Below are 13,806 nucleotides of genomic sequence, written 5' to 3'. Positions count from 1 at the left end.
GGCTGACTTATTTCACTTAACATAATGCTCTCTAGCTCCATCCATGTTGCTGCAAGTGGCAAGATTTCATTCTTTTTATGGCTGAGTAATATTCCATTGTATATATACACCACTTCTTCTTTATTCATTCATCGATCAATGGACACTTGGGCTGTCGCCATAATTTGGCTATTGTAGATAATGCTACTAAAAACATCAGGGTGAATGTATCTCTTTGAAATAGTATTTTTGTATTCTTTGAGTAAATAACCAGTAGTGTGATTGCTGGATCATAGGGTAGTTCTATTTTTAACTTTTTGAGGAAACTTAATACTGTTTTCCACAAGTGACTGCACCAGTTTGCATTCCCATCAACAGTGCAAGAGGGTTCCCCTTTCTCCACATCCTCGCCAATACCTGTTATTTCTTGTGTTGTTGATTTTAGCCATTCTGACAGGTACGAGGTGATATCCCATTGTAGTGATTTGTATTTCCCAGATGATCAGTGATGTTGAGCATATTTTCATGTGTCTGTTGGCCATCTAGATGCCCGCTTTGGAGACACGTCTGCTCTTGTCTTCTGCCCATTTTTTAATTGGATTTTCATTTTTGGGTGTTGAGTTTTATAAGTTCTTTATAGATTCTGGATACTAACCCTTGATCTGATATCATTTGCAAGTATCTTGTCCCATTCCATAGGTTGCCTTTTAGTTTTGTTGATTGTTTCCTTCACTGTGCAAAAGCTTTTTATTTTTATGAATTCCCAATAGTTTATTTTTGCTTTTTTTCCCCTTGCCTCAGGAGACATATCTAGAAAGAAGTTGCTACAGCTGATGTCAAAGTGGTTACTGCCTGTGTTCTCTAGGATTTTTATGGTTTCAGTTCTCACATTTAGGTCTGAATTGAATTTTTGTGTATAAGAAAGTGGTCCAGTTTCATTCTTTTGCATGTTGCTGTCCAGTTTTCCCAACACCATTTGTTGAGGAGGCTATCTTTTTCCCATTGGATACTCTTTCCTGCTCTGTTGAAGATTAATTGACCATATAGTTGTGGGTTTCAATATCTGTAAGAGGTCTTAAAGTAATGGATGTTGAGCAAATAGTAGTAAACAATGCCTTAACCAAAAAATGTCCTTATTCATTCTTTCCGTTAAGAAAATTTCCATTCTTAAAAATGAAACAAGACAAAGCAGAGAGGGAGACAAACCATAAGAGACTCTTAATCATAGGAAACAAACTGAGGGTTGCTGGATGGGAGGGGGGTGGAGGGATGCAGTAACTGAGTGATAGACATTGGGGAGGGTATGTGTTATAATGAGCACTGGGTATTATGTAAGACTGATGAATCACAGACCTGTACCCCTGAAGCAAATAATACATTACATGTTAATTAATTGAATTAAAATTTAAAAAAGAAAATTTCCACTTTTTAAATTTTTTTTTTAAAGATTTTATTTATTTGACAGAGAGAGCACAAGGAGAGGGAGAGAGAGGGAGAAGCAGGTTCCCTGCTGAGCAAGGAGCCCGATGTGGGACTCGATCCCAGGACCCTGGGATCATGACCTGGGCCGAAGGCAGCCGCTTAACCGACTGAGCCACCCAGGCGTCCCCATTTTTTTAATTTCTATTCTTAACAGCAACATACATACTTTGAAATCTACCAAATCACTAACCTTCAGAATTCTAAAATTCTTGCTATTATGCACTGTCCCAAAATATTCCATCATCTTTATATCTCTCCATAGAGTATAACAATACCTGTTAGAGCCCTCATCATTCAACATTAATTCAATAAACATTTTTGAGAACTTGCTGACAAACATTCTTAAAAACTTAGTCAGTGCTATATTAGGAACTAAGGATACAAGGACAGGTAAAACAGTTCCTACCCTCAAGCAAAACATGGTCTAGAGTTTATAGTCTATCAGGGAAGAGTGTCTATAGTGTATAGCAGGGGAGAGAGAAAAAGAGAATCCACTGTGGTATAATCAAGCACTGACGCTGACACAGCCCAAGGGAACCGTCACTAACTGAGGCTGAGGCAATCCGAGGCAGCTGCCAGGAGGGAGTTGATGAGTCAATGAGTCCTGTAGAATTGAGGAGGTTCTAGCCAGGGGAAGAGAAAAAGGGTGATTCAGGTATGTGTAAAGGTACAGAGGCAGGATGGGGCACAACAAGAGGAACTAGTATGGGAGTTCAGTGCAGATCAAACATAGAGTTGGGGTGGGCACTGGCAATGGTGAGAGACTGCACCATAGAAGGAATATATCTTTACATCTCAATGAATGCTGACAAAAGTTGATGAGGAAAGGACTAGTCTCACCCTCCTCCCCCATTTTACAATTAAAGAAACAGAAGCCCAGTTAAGATTAAGATAAAGATAAGATAAAATTCCAACTTAGAAATTCTGATTCCAGAGCCTATGTTCATCTGCTAATCATGAATGGATTGTATGCTATGCTAAGGAATTTGAATTTTACCCTGAAGGTCATGGGAGGCCAACAATTTTAGGCAGGAGAATGATAGGGTCCATTTTGCCTTTTAAAAGGATGACCCAGAGGCACCTGGGTGGCTCAGTCGTTAAGCGTTTGCCTTTGGCTCAGGTCATAGTCCCAGGGTCCTGGGATCAAGCCCCACATCGGGCTCCCTGCTCAGCGGGAAGCCTGCTTCTCCCTCTCCCACTCCCCCTGCTCGTGTTCCCTCTCTCACTGTCTCTCTCTCTCTGTCAAATAAATAAATAAAATCTTTAAAAAAATAAAAATAGAAAAAATAAATGAAAGGATGACCCAAGTTACTGAAGGAAGCGGGGCTAGACCTGAGATGGAACTATGTACAGTTCTGCATGTTGTTCCCTGAACAACTCTAGGGAGGGCCATTAAGGCTGGTCTATGAATGGCACCTGTGAAGTTGTGCAGTGCACAACCTACATGACCGTATTTCATGTAATCACAAGTTAGGAGGCTACTACAGTAATCCAGACATAAAATGTATGAGCGATTAAACTAAAAAGAGCAATGGCAGAAAAGGGAATGGTTTATAATGCAGAAATAATGATGTAGAATCAAGAGGAGTTAGCGGCTGGTTGGATGAAGATGGTGACACAGAGAGAAAAAGGAAATGGTTTTATTCTATCTCAGTCTAAGTTGGAACTACATTTTTTCACCTTCTTCCCTGTTTGGTTCTGGGTTAGAAACTTGCACATGATTTGGAAAGTGAAATGAAGCAGCAGACTTTATGCTCTAAAGGTCATCATGGTTAGAGGTGAGGAGAAAGAGATGCAGAGAAGCAAGCAGGTGCCAATATGTATTTGTTCTTCCCACTCTGCACCCTCCTCTGCCTCCAGATCCAGCTGTTCTTCCCATCTGCCTGCCCTGCTGACCAACAGCAACCCATGACCAGAGACCCAACTGCAAACTCAGAGGTAACCACAAGGACCAGATCACAGCCCTGCACAGACCTCCATGGTCCTCTTTATGGACCTTTAATAAGATACCCCTCAAGCTCTGTCCACCAGGCCAGGGCTTCAGGAGGACTGCCTAGTGACCTCCCTGCTCCACCACCTCTCCTGTCCTCTCCTCCCTCCCCACCTACTTCTCCAGCTTCAGTTCCTGATCCCAGCAGGCTTTTTCATAGCAATTGAATAGATCAGTCTGAAATTCATATAGAGCTGCAAAGAACATATAAGAGTCAAAAGAGCTTTGGAAAATAAAAAAGTCGGAGGATGTCAACACTTATTATAAAGGAATCTATCACAGAGCTGTAAAGATGGACACCCTAATTACACAGTGACAAAACCTGTGGTAAACTTGCCTTGGATAACTTGGAAAGCAGACCACATGCCCACTGAGACTGTAACTCTGGGGGATGTGGTTGGCAGGAGAATAACTGTGGGCTCACTTTTCTTTGTATGTCAAGCAAAGTATTATAAGAAATGAGCTCAGGGGCGCCTAGGTGGCTCAGTTGGTTAAGCGACTGCCTTCGGCTCAGGTCATGATCCTGGAGTCCCGGGATCGAGTCCCGCATCGGGCTCCCTGCTCGGCAGGGAGTCTGCTTCTCCCTCTGACCCTCCTCCCTCTCATGCTGTCTCTCATTCTCGCTCTCAAATAAATGAAATCTTTAAAAAAAAAAAAAATGAGCTCAGGAAATAATTGGCCAGTTTGCAAGCAGCAATTGAGTGTCCAGAAATCAGGGATCTGACTAGGAAGGCTATATGAAAACTATTAGAGCCCAAATTTTCAGACAATTTTGAAAAAAAATTTGAACACAAAAGCCCATTGAAACCTAGCTTTGCTGCTTTCACTGGCTAACAAAGTTAGTTGTGGTGGGGTTTGGGTGTGAGGGCCCTGACTGAAGACGTAGGACTGTCTCCCACTGTCCCTGACACCACTGCGAGACTTCCATCCACTCATCATTAGAGGAAACACAGTCCTGATGCAAAGGAACATGGATCAGAGTACGAGTATTCAAGGGCCATGCCACCCTCTAGGAAGTGTGGACAATGCAGCAGTAGCAGCAACCTTCCAAAGTGCTCCTGCAACAAGACGGAGAAGGGCCTTGCCTTCATCTCTGAGAGGTTCCCATCCAGATGAACTCCATGCCTAAAGGATGTGCAGAAAATCCAAGCTTCAGGAATATATGTAATTTCTCTTGGAACTGGGCTTCTAACAACTTTAATGTATGCCAACAAAAGCACGGTAAATAGGGCTTTTTCTAAGAAAAAGTGCCCAAAGATTCACTACACTTGGTTACTAGTATTCTTGGCTGGATCTTCTTCTGCTCTCTTTCATTTTCAGTCACTTTATTATAATTTAATCTTTGTAAAATCCTATTTTGGGTCATTCAAGCTTCTGGGAAGTACTTTGGATTATTGGAAATACAGTCTTCCTTCTTAAAGTCTTTTTCATAGCCTTGAAATGCCTTATTTTATTGGTACCTTCTTTCATTATGCCTTCTAAATCCAAGGATTACTGGTATGCATTCTTAGAAGAATTGTGTCAGTATAAATTAATTTTGTTCCCATATCTGTTTGGTTCCATTACCTTATTAACAACAGGGAGTTTGGTAATATAACTAGAATCTTGGGATGTTACTAGCTTTATTCTACTTCGTTTTAAAGTTTTGTTTTTTTTTTTTTTTTTTTTTTTGGAAATATGAGGACTTTCAGACAGGTTTTGTGAATATTTTTTACATGACCAAGCCACAAAGTTACTCGTTCAGATGATATCTGACCAATATGTCAAGCACAATTTCCTAAGATTATTTTTGCCATCTGTCAGCATATATTTCCCAAAGAATGCATTACCTCATGGTTTCATTAAGAGAATGTCCAATAGTCAGAACTATGATTTCAAACCACATAACCAAATGGAAAGATGGGGCTACTTCATCACACCTTCAAATATACTTAAGTCCTATGAACTATTAAGATCACAAAATAGTAATTGCATTTGGTTACAATGACTATTACTAAAGTCATTGGGATAGATTTCTTCGCTAAAAATTAGAAAAATATTTCCAGCAGTGCCTAGGGTGGCTCAGTCAGTTAAGCGTCTGATTTTTTTTTTTTTTAATCTATTTGACAGAGAGATGGTGAGAGCAGGAACACAAACAGGGGGAGTGGGAGAGGGAAAGGCAGGCTTCCCAGTGAGCAGGGAACCCAATGCGGGGCTCGATCCCAGGACCCTGGGACCATGACCTGAGCCAAAGGCAGACGCTTAACGACTGAGCCACCCAGGTGCCCCTAAGTGTCTGATTCTTGATTTTGACTCAGGTCATGATCTCAGGGTCATGAGATGGAGCCCTGTGTCTGGTTCCGCATTCAGTGGGAAGTCTGCTTGAGATTCTCTCTTCCTCTCCCTCTGCCCCTCCCCATCACACTCTCTAAAATAAATAAATCTTTAAAAAAAAAATGTTTCCAAACATTTTTGGAGAATAAGATTTAAGTATTTCATTTTTATAAAAGGTTTTATTTGTCAGAGAGAGAGTACAAGCAGGGGGAGTGGCAGGCAGAGGGAGAAGCAGGCTCCCCGCTGAGCGAAGGCAGATGCTTAACCGACTGAGCCATACAGGCGTCCCAAGTATTTCATTTTTTTAATTCAAATGAGTGAAAGAACACTGTTTTTAAAAACATGTAAATATTCAACCTAATATCTATGTGAACATTTATTCTATTCTAATTACTTGACATATGATTGTAGTATAAAACTAAGTGTATTTTCTTACTAATGTTATTGAAAACAGCAACTGGATAACTAAATAGAATTAGTGGTTTCAGAGGAATTTGGGTATTCTTTTCTGACAATGTTCAAACTAAGGAATATTTTTTATAATATATGTTTATACAAAATCTCAAAAATTCTTAAAATTTTCATAAAATTTGTATTTTTAAGTGAAAGTTCTATATGTTGTATTTTACCTATAAAAAGATTTTCTAGGTGAATATTAATTTACTGAGGATGATATAATATTACTCTGAAATATGATTAGCAATCAATAAGAATAATATGAATTGTTTGAAATTTTCAGTGTTATTACAAAGATTACATTAATGGTATGGCCTCACCCAAACCTATTGGCTTCAAGGTAGCCACCATTAAATTGAGAAGGAAGGGCTTGGGAACAAGAAAGCAAATAAATAAGACTTGAGAATGACATCTAGGCAAAACTTTGGGTTTATTTACTGGCACATGGAACCGACTAGATGCTACCAGATCAAAAGCCTTCTAAGTTTCTGAGTGAATTGTACTGCCAAATAAACATAATCCCAACCTGAAAAAGCCTTGGACTACTTGAGCATTAAAACAATCCTCAGGACCTCACACTTGCACAAGCAGGACGCAGGCTGTGAAAGTTGTATAGCCTTCAAGAAAAATACACTCCCAAATGTCCTCTTCAGGTGTGGCCATGGAAAACAGGACATGGAAGACCCTTCCAGAGGATGGACCAAGGGCCATGGACAAGGGAGTTCCACCAGGAGAGCAAAATCAGAATCTAATCAAGGAACATTCCACCCCACCTTATGAAGGCAGGATACTTTCACAATGCCTGTTCAGGATTTTATATATACTAGCAAAACTAGAAATTGCCAAGTGCCTTGCATTCTTCTGTTTTCCAAAAGAGAGGTGGTGGAGGGGGTGGAGTACTCTTGTGCTCCAAAAATGTTTGCTTTTGTTTTTTAGCATTATCCTGTCCCTGATTCACCACTGTACACTGAGAGAAAGGATGAACAACCTTTTTATTAACAGATCACCACAAGAGGCCCCATCCAGACACTATGTCCATCATCTGAAGATCTGAACTTTGTGCCACCTCACTGACTTCATAGGTCTTTGGGATGCCTATGAGAGAAGAGTGTGTTCTATGAAAGAAAGGAAGAATGGAATAATTTGCAACCAGAAGGAAATACTGTGGAGGATACTGGTTAGCAAGTCATCAAAAACCATTTCCTTTTTCTCCTGGGGCACTGCTAGATTATGCTTACCAGTCTCCCTCGTGGCTAGACACGGCCATGTGTCAGTTCTGACCAGTAAAATGTGAGAAATAACATCAGTTGCTTCCTGGCCTGTTTGGCCCCCCGACTCATGACCCTCATGCCTTTTGCCTTCCAGCTGGCTAGACTGGAGATGATGAGGACAACATTTGGAGTCGTGGTGTGAACATGGGGGAGCCACAGGATAGAAGAAACCTGGATCCCTGAAAACATGTGGAGAAAGGATATCCTCTAGGAGTGATTGTATTCCACACTTATCTGAGCAAAAATAAGTATGCTTTAATCATATTAAGCCCCTGAGGTTTGGAAGTTTATTTGCTACAGTCACTAACGTATATACAGCAGAGGGAACACCACAAAGATAGGAGGACTGAAAGAGATGAAAGAGGGGCGCCTGGGTGGCTCAGTCGTTAAGCATCTGCCTCTGGCTCAGGTCAGGTCCTGGGACCGAGCCCCGCATCGGGCTCCCTGCTCAGCGGGAAGAGCCTGCTTCTCCCTGTCCCACTCTCCCTGCTTGTGTTCCCTCTCTCGCTGTGTCTTTCTCTGTCAAATAAATAAAATCTTTAAAAAAAATAAAAAATTTTAAAAAAGAGATGACAGAGCCTGAGGAGGGTAAGGGGTTCTCTTTAGCTAAAACGTAGACACAAGAGAGAGAACAGCAAGAAACAAGAGGCTCCGTTGGGCATATTGCTATGGGTCTTAAATGCCATGCAAAATTTTGGACTTTATTCTACAGAAATGGGGACCATCAAAATTTATATATATATCTTCTATTTAAAACTGCGAGAGTGAATGCTGCCAGTAATCTGCCTTTTCTGAGGCAATTGAGAATCCAAATCTTTCACACACTGTTGCCCCCCAAAATTGAGAGTATAAAATACAATCACCAAGCTGACAACAGCTTTTGCAGTCTTTAAAGCTGCAACTCATATCAAAATAGATCGTGTCAAATTCAGTAAGAAAACTGGGAATCAATAACCTTCAGAAGAAAAAGTCAACTTTCAAAATCTGCTTCTTGGGCGCCTGGGTGGCTCAGTCGGTTAAGCGACTGCCTTCGGCTCAGGTCATGATCCCAGGGTCCTGGGATCGAGTCCCGCATCGGGCTCCCTGCTCAGCAGGGAGTCTGCTTCTCCCTCTGACCCTCCCCCCTCTCATGTGCTCTCTCTCATTCTCTCTCTCTCAAATAAATAAATAAAATTTAAAAAAAAAATCTGCTTCTTTTTGAAAGTGTGTGTGTGTGTGTGTGTGTGTGTGTGTGTGTGACGGGGGGGGGGGGGGGGGGAAGGACAGGCGGGAGGGAGATGTCTTTTCAGGTAATGAATGCTATTCCAGCAACAAAACAAAACCTAAGATGGGCTTCAATCAATTTCACATGTACTAAGCACCTTCCATGTGGCAGGTGTCCTGCTAGGTGTCTACAATAAAAAGATAAATGACTTACGAGGACTTCAAATTACTCACAAAGTAATAGAATTAGTAGGCATATAAACAGATTAACCAGTATACATTAGTATACCTGCTATTATAAAATAGGACCCAACAGAACTACAGGGCTTGGGGAAGAATCAGAGATCACAGAACTTTCTTAGCCTCATACTGAAGATCCTCCCTCATCAAACTCAACCGACCATTGCGGACTGAAATTTCAGTACTTTTCTTCACACAATTGCTTGCTCTCATACCTGTCCTCCACCTTCCCACCTCCACGCCTTGCCTTCTGTGTCAAATGCTCTCCCTGACCCACTGCTGGCCACTTTGTAAGGTGCCATTAAGACTCCACCCGTGAAATTTTCCCTGGTTCCAGCAGGGTGAGTTCTCCCCCTTCTCAGGAGCCATCTGCGTCTTCTCTCAAGCGGTTACCACTCTGCTCTGCATCAAAGGTGTTTTCTGATTGCTGGTCTTGTCTGATCTTCACCCTAAACTATAAGCCTCCTGAGGACCAGGAATGTTGCCAGTATACCACCTTGTATGTACATAGTGGATGTTTAATAAGTATTTTCTGAATGTTAGATTTTAAACCCAAAACCTACTCCCTGCAGCTGCTGACTCTGCACACACCAGTCATCACTGCATTCTTTGGTCCAGAGCTAAACTGTTGGGTGTATGGTGTTTTCTCATGGGAGGAGAAAAATCTTTAAGAGGGTTCAGTAATGACAAACAGAGGAAATAAAAATAGTGCTTACACCCCTGGTTCTAACTAGTGCCTACTTATATCACAAAAATTAAGATTGTCCAATGGGCCAAAACTTTTTGCTTACCGATTAGAAGAGATTGAAATCTCCAAGTTTTCTTTACTGCAAAACAATCTTTCATAGAAGAATCTCTATTAATGTTATGTCAGCATTTTCTCCTAAACAACCCAGAGAGGATAAAATGGGCAGTTGCCTCCCTAATACCAAATGGTATACTAATGGTATACCATTAGCAAATGGTATTGACATGAGGGCAACTGGAAATATTGACTGTCTATAATGTTCCCACACTGGTACCATAAGAGCTGGAAGCTAAAACATGGGGACAAATCAGCATTATTCGGGACAGAATGGCCAAAGCCAAAAGTAGAAAAGATCAATGTCTATAAAATATTGAAGTGTACTGAATGTGTTCACTAAAGCCTGGAATGTAATAAAGGAAATACATGCTTAAAGTTTAAGTGGGGACAAATGTAGGATAAATGGAAATATGTATTTTTTTTAAGTGGGATGAACTTTAGGTTTTTATTAAGAAGAGCAGATAAGAATGAAAATATAAATAAATTCATGGACAATATCTTCATAAAATATCAATAGTAGAGAGATTTTTGTGAGTGGTCCCCAGTCTGTTGGGTCCTGGGGCCCCTTGACCACTGTAATTAGTACCAGGAGACCTTAAATACATGCACGCAGAGAGCCCTGCCTGTGGATTGTATAAACAACATGCCTAACACATATGTACAACCGTTTGACACAAAACCAAAAATGTTTTTACTGATGAGTAACAATGTCAGACAGATTGGGGAAGCTAGGCAGGCTGATCTAGTAGGGACACACTGTCTTGAGAAGAGCTGTCAGAGGGAGGGAAAACTCTACTCGTCGGGGCACATGATCATTGGGAAGGATCCTGGTGAGAGCGCGGGCTTTGAAAGGCCCTGGGCAGAAAAGAGAGGGCAGAGCCAGCAAGACGGCAAAGGCTGTGGAGTAAAGGAACCTCTTAGATCTTCAGGAAAATTACCACATTCACCAAACTCTTTATGGTTAATTTTTTTGTGGCAAATGGTCAACAGGCTGAGCTTCTGGACTTGACCCAGGGCTCATCCCAAACAGCAAAAAAGTGGAAGTACAGGGAAGCATGAGGAATTCAAGAGCAGGAAATTCAAGAAACAGGAGTAGCGCTGCACCTCTTACAGGCCCTGCAAGGGAGCTCAAGCTTCATGTAATCTGGCATGGAGGCCTTGGGCAGTACCTGAGTCTCTTACATAAATTCCCTTAAAAGTGTTCCTGAATCCTTAGAAGCTTTTTGTCATTATGGGTTTCCTTGGTTGATGGAATAATGCAAGGAAAAAAAAAAAGTGTTACATTAAAAAAATGTTTATACTACAGGAGTTCAGAACCACTATTTTCAGAGTATTGGCCTGTTATGACTTAGCTTCACCAGAGAGGGAAGGCTGAACTGGGCCCACTGGAGAACCATGAACGCCACGTAGGCCATTGTCTTTTCTGAGAGCATCTACAGACCACATCCCAGTCCCTTGTACTGTCGAATAAATAAGAATGCTGGTCACAGGAAAGCTTCTGCTCTCCTTTCCTTGCTCTATCTTATTTAATCCTCACAACCACCTTATATGGAAGTTAACATTACTCTCCTAATATTAAAGATGAAGGAACTAAGCCACGGAATTGACCAAGGTCACATAGCTAGTAAGTAGCAGAGCCAGAGTCCAAAACTTTTTGACTGTGAAGCCTGTAAGCATAATAATTAAATCAATTAGTCAACTACTTATTGGGCATCTACACTGTGCTAAGTGCTAAAATAAGCATATGATTAGCAAATGTTATGTATATTACTGTATTAGGGTTCTCCAGAGAAACAGAACCAGTAAGATGTGTGTGTATACACACACACACACACACACACACAGATTATAGGAGTTGGTTCACTTGAGTACGGAGGCTCACAAGTCCAAAACTGCAGTGTAGTTCCAGTCTGAAGCAAGTGCAGACCCAAGAAAGCCGATGGTACAGATGAAGTCCAAAGGCAGTCTACCAGAGACTTTTTCCTATTACTCCAGGGAAGGTCAATCTTGTTATTCCATTTAGACCTTCAACTGTTTGGATGATGCCCACCCACATCGTAGAAGGCACACATAAATTAACCACCACAATTACATTCAAAATGAACTTTCTGTCAACCCTTTCTTACCCTTATTGTACCTTTATGATTTATATACTTTACTAGCCTGGAATTTAATAGAAGTACTTTTTAGTCTCAAATACTTAAGAACCCACAATTCCCTTTATAGCAATTACCGATATAATTTACATTTGTATCTCTTATTTTTAAACCTTAAATTGGATTTTAAATGTAGACTTTCAATTGCTATGTCCTCAGGGAACTCCTAAACTTAGTAAGACATAAATTCGAAATTAATGCTTTCAGCATTAAGCTTTCTGATAAAAACCTTACTTAAGTAAATTTTATTATTTTGCACATTTACTATAAAGATAAGGGAAGAAAAAGTCTCATTCAGGGAAATGAGTTCTGAGGAGGCAGAAAGGGCAATTTAAATCAGTAAGTGACAAAATTACAAATAGCAATTAATAAAATGCTTGGTTAAAAGAAAAAAAATAAAAAGAACTTCAGAGTTATGAGAATAATATCTAGAACCGTGAGTCCTACACCTTGCTGTCCAGAGCTAAGGGTTAGTGCTAGAGTTAAGGCTCAGTCTCACTGATAAGGTTCCCTAGGACAAGAATCACACCTTTATGTCTCCCCCTCCACCCAACATGAGATATAACATAGGCCTTGCATAATAGGTACTCAATAATCTCTTGAAGTTAAAAAAGAATAGATATTTAGAGAAAAGTAATTTAGCAGAAGGGAATAAAAGAAAAAAGAAAGGCATGTTCTCTCCAGGCATGTGATATGGCTTGGTTATAGACTTATTAAGGTAAAAAGCCTGAGATCCCAAGACTTCCTTGGATTATCAAAGTAGGACTGACATGAAGGCACATTCCCAAGATTTGATATGCTTACTTAGTTCAAGAAATACTTACATTCTTCCCTATGGCAATAAAACATACCAAAAATTAGTCATTTAAAAATCCCCACTACATCCCCCACCTACCTGTTTTTTGTTTGTTTGTTTGGTTGGTTTTTTCCTTAAAAAGCTAGCAACTTCTCTAGGTTACTTAGAAAAAAAGAATCTTCATTTCTGATTCTCCTTTTCTAATCTTTCTACTCCTTCAAATACTTGGGCTTTGCTTTTCAGCTTAAAAAAATCTTTTTTTGAAACATACACACTAGGATATATGTCAATCTCAGTTCTGATTAGAAATGCAGAGTCAGCTTCACTTTATGCACAGCATTATGGGAATTCCAATGCAATAAGAGGTCAGACATTCCTTTAAAGCCACAATTATTTTCACATAGACATCTATATATAGAGAGAGAGAGAGAGAGCGCAATCTAAAAACCTTTTCACTTTGTATAGTACATTTCCTGGGAAGAAACCCAAAAGTTTCATAAACAGAGAAGTTGGTAAAGCTGCCATTAAACAAAGCTGTGGTCTCAAAGCTTTCAGAGCAAGGGCAGAACTTCCAGCCTAAAACAGAGGGTCCAGATCTTCACATCTGAGAAGAGTGCCTTGAGATCCTCCAAAGTCCAATATTCCATCTGAGAGAACAGGCACAGCCAACCGTGTGGACACAGAGTCAGCAAATAGAGGGGCACCTGACTGGCTCAGACGGTAGAGCATGCAAGTCTTGGGGGTTGTGAGTTCAAGCCCCACATTGGGTATGGAGATTACTTAAAAATAAGTTCTTAAAAAAAAAAAAAAAAGCAAATACAGAAGGAGAGATTTCATTAGAATGGAGGCATGGTCAGAGGGGAATGAAAATCATTAGCCCAAGTGTTAGAGGTCACACAGTAATTTTTCTAATCACTCTTATAAATGAAATCATAGAATCTCTAGGATTGGAGAAGGGGTTAATACATAAGCTAGATTCTAGACAAAACACTGCATCAGACATAGGACTACCCATATTTTGCTAATTCAGTTCTTATGCTTAGTGAAATGTATTTGGTAACAAGAAAAAAAAAACCTGAATTTAGCATTTAAGTTATTGGCAATTTTACTTGCAG

General features: G+C 40.3%; 1 pseudogene; it reads left to right on the top strand.

Annotated features, from left to right (window-relative positions):
• The first annotated feature begins 3,229 nt into the window (after positions 1-3,229).
• On the top strand, positions 3,230-5,403 carry LOC110591632 (annotated as a pseudogene).
• Positions 5,404-13,806: the final 8,403 nt, after the last annotated feature.

This window comes from Neomonachus schauinslandi, chromosome 4, assembly GCF_002201575.2.
Source record: "Neomonachus schauinslandi chromosome 4, ASM220157v2, whole genome shotgun sequence".
In the NCBI taxonomy this organism is placed as follows: domain Eukaryota; kingdom Metazoa; phylum Chordata; class Mammalia; order Carnivora; family Phocidae; genus Neomonachus; species Neomonachus schauinslandi.
This window is presented reverse-complemented; position numbering and strand designations above follow the sequence as displayed.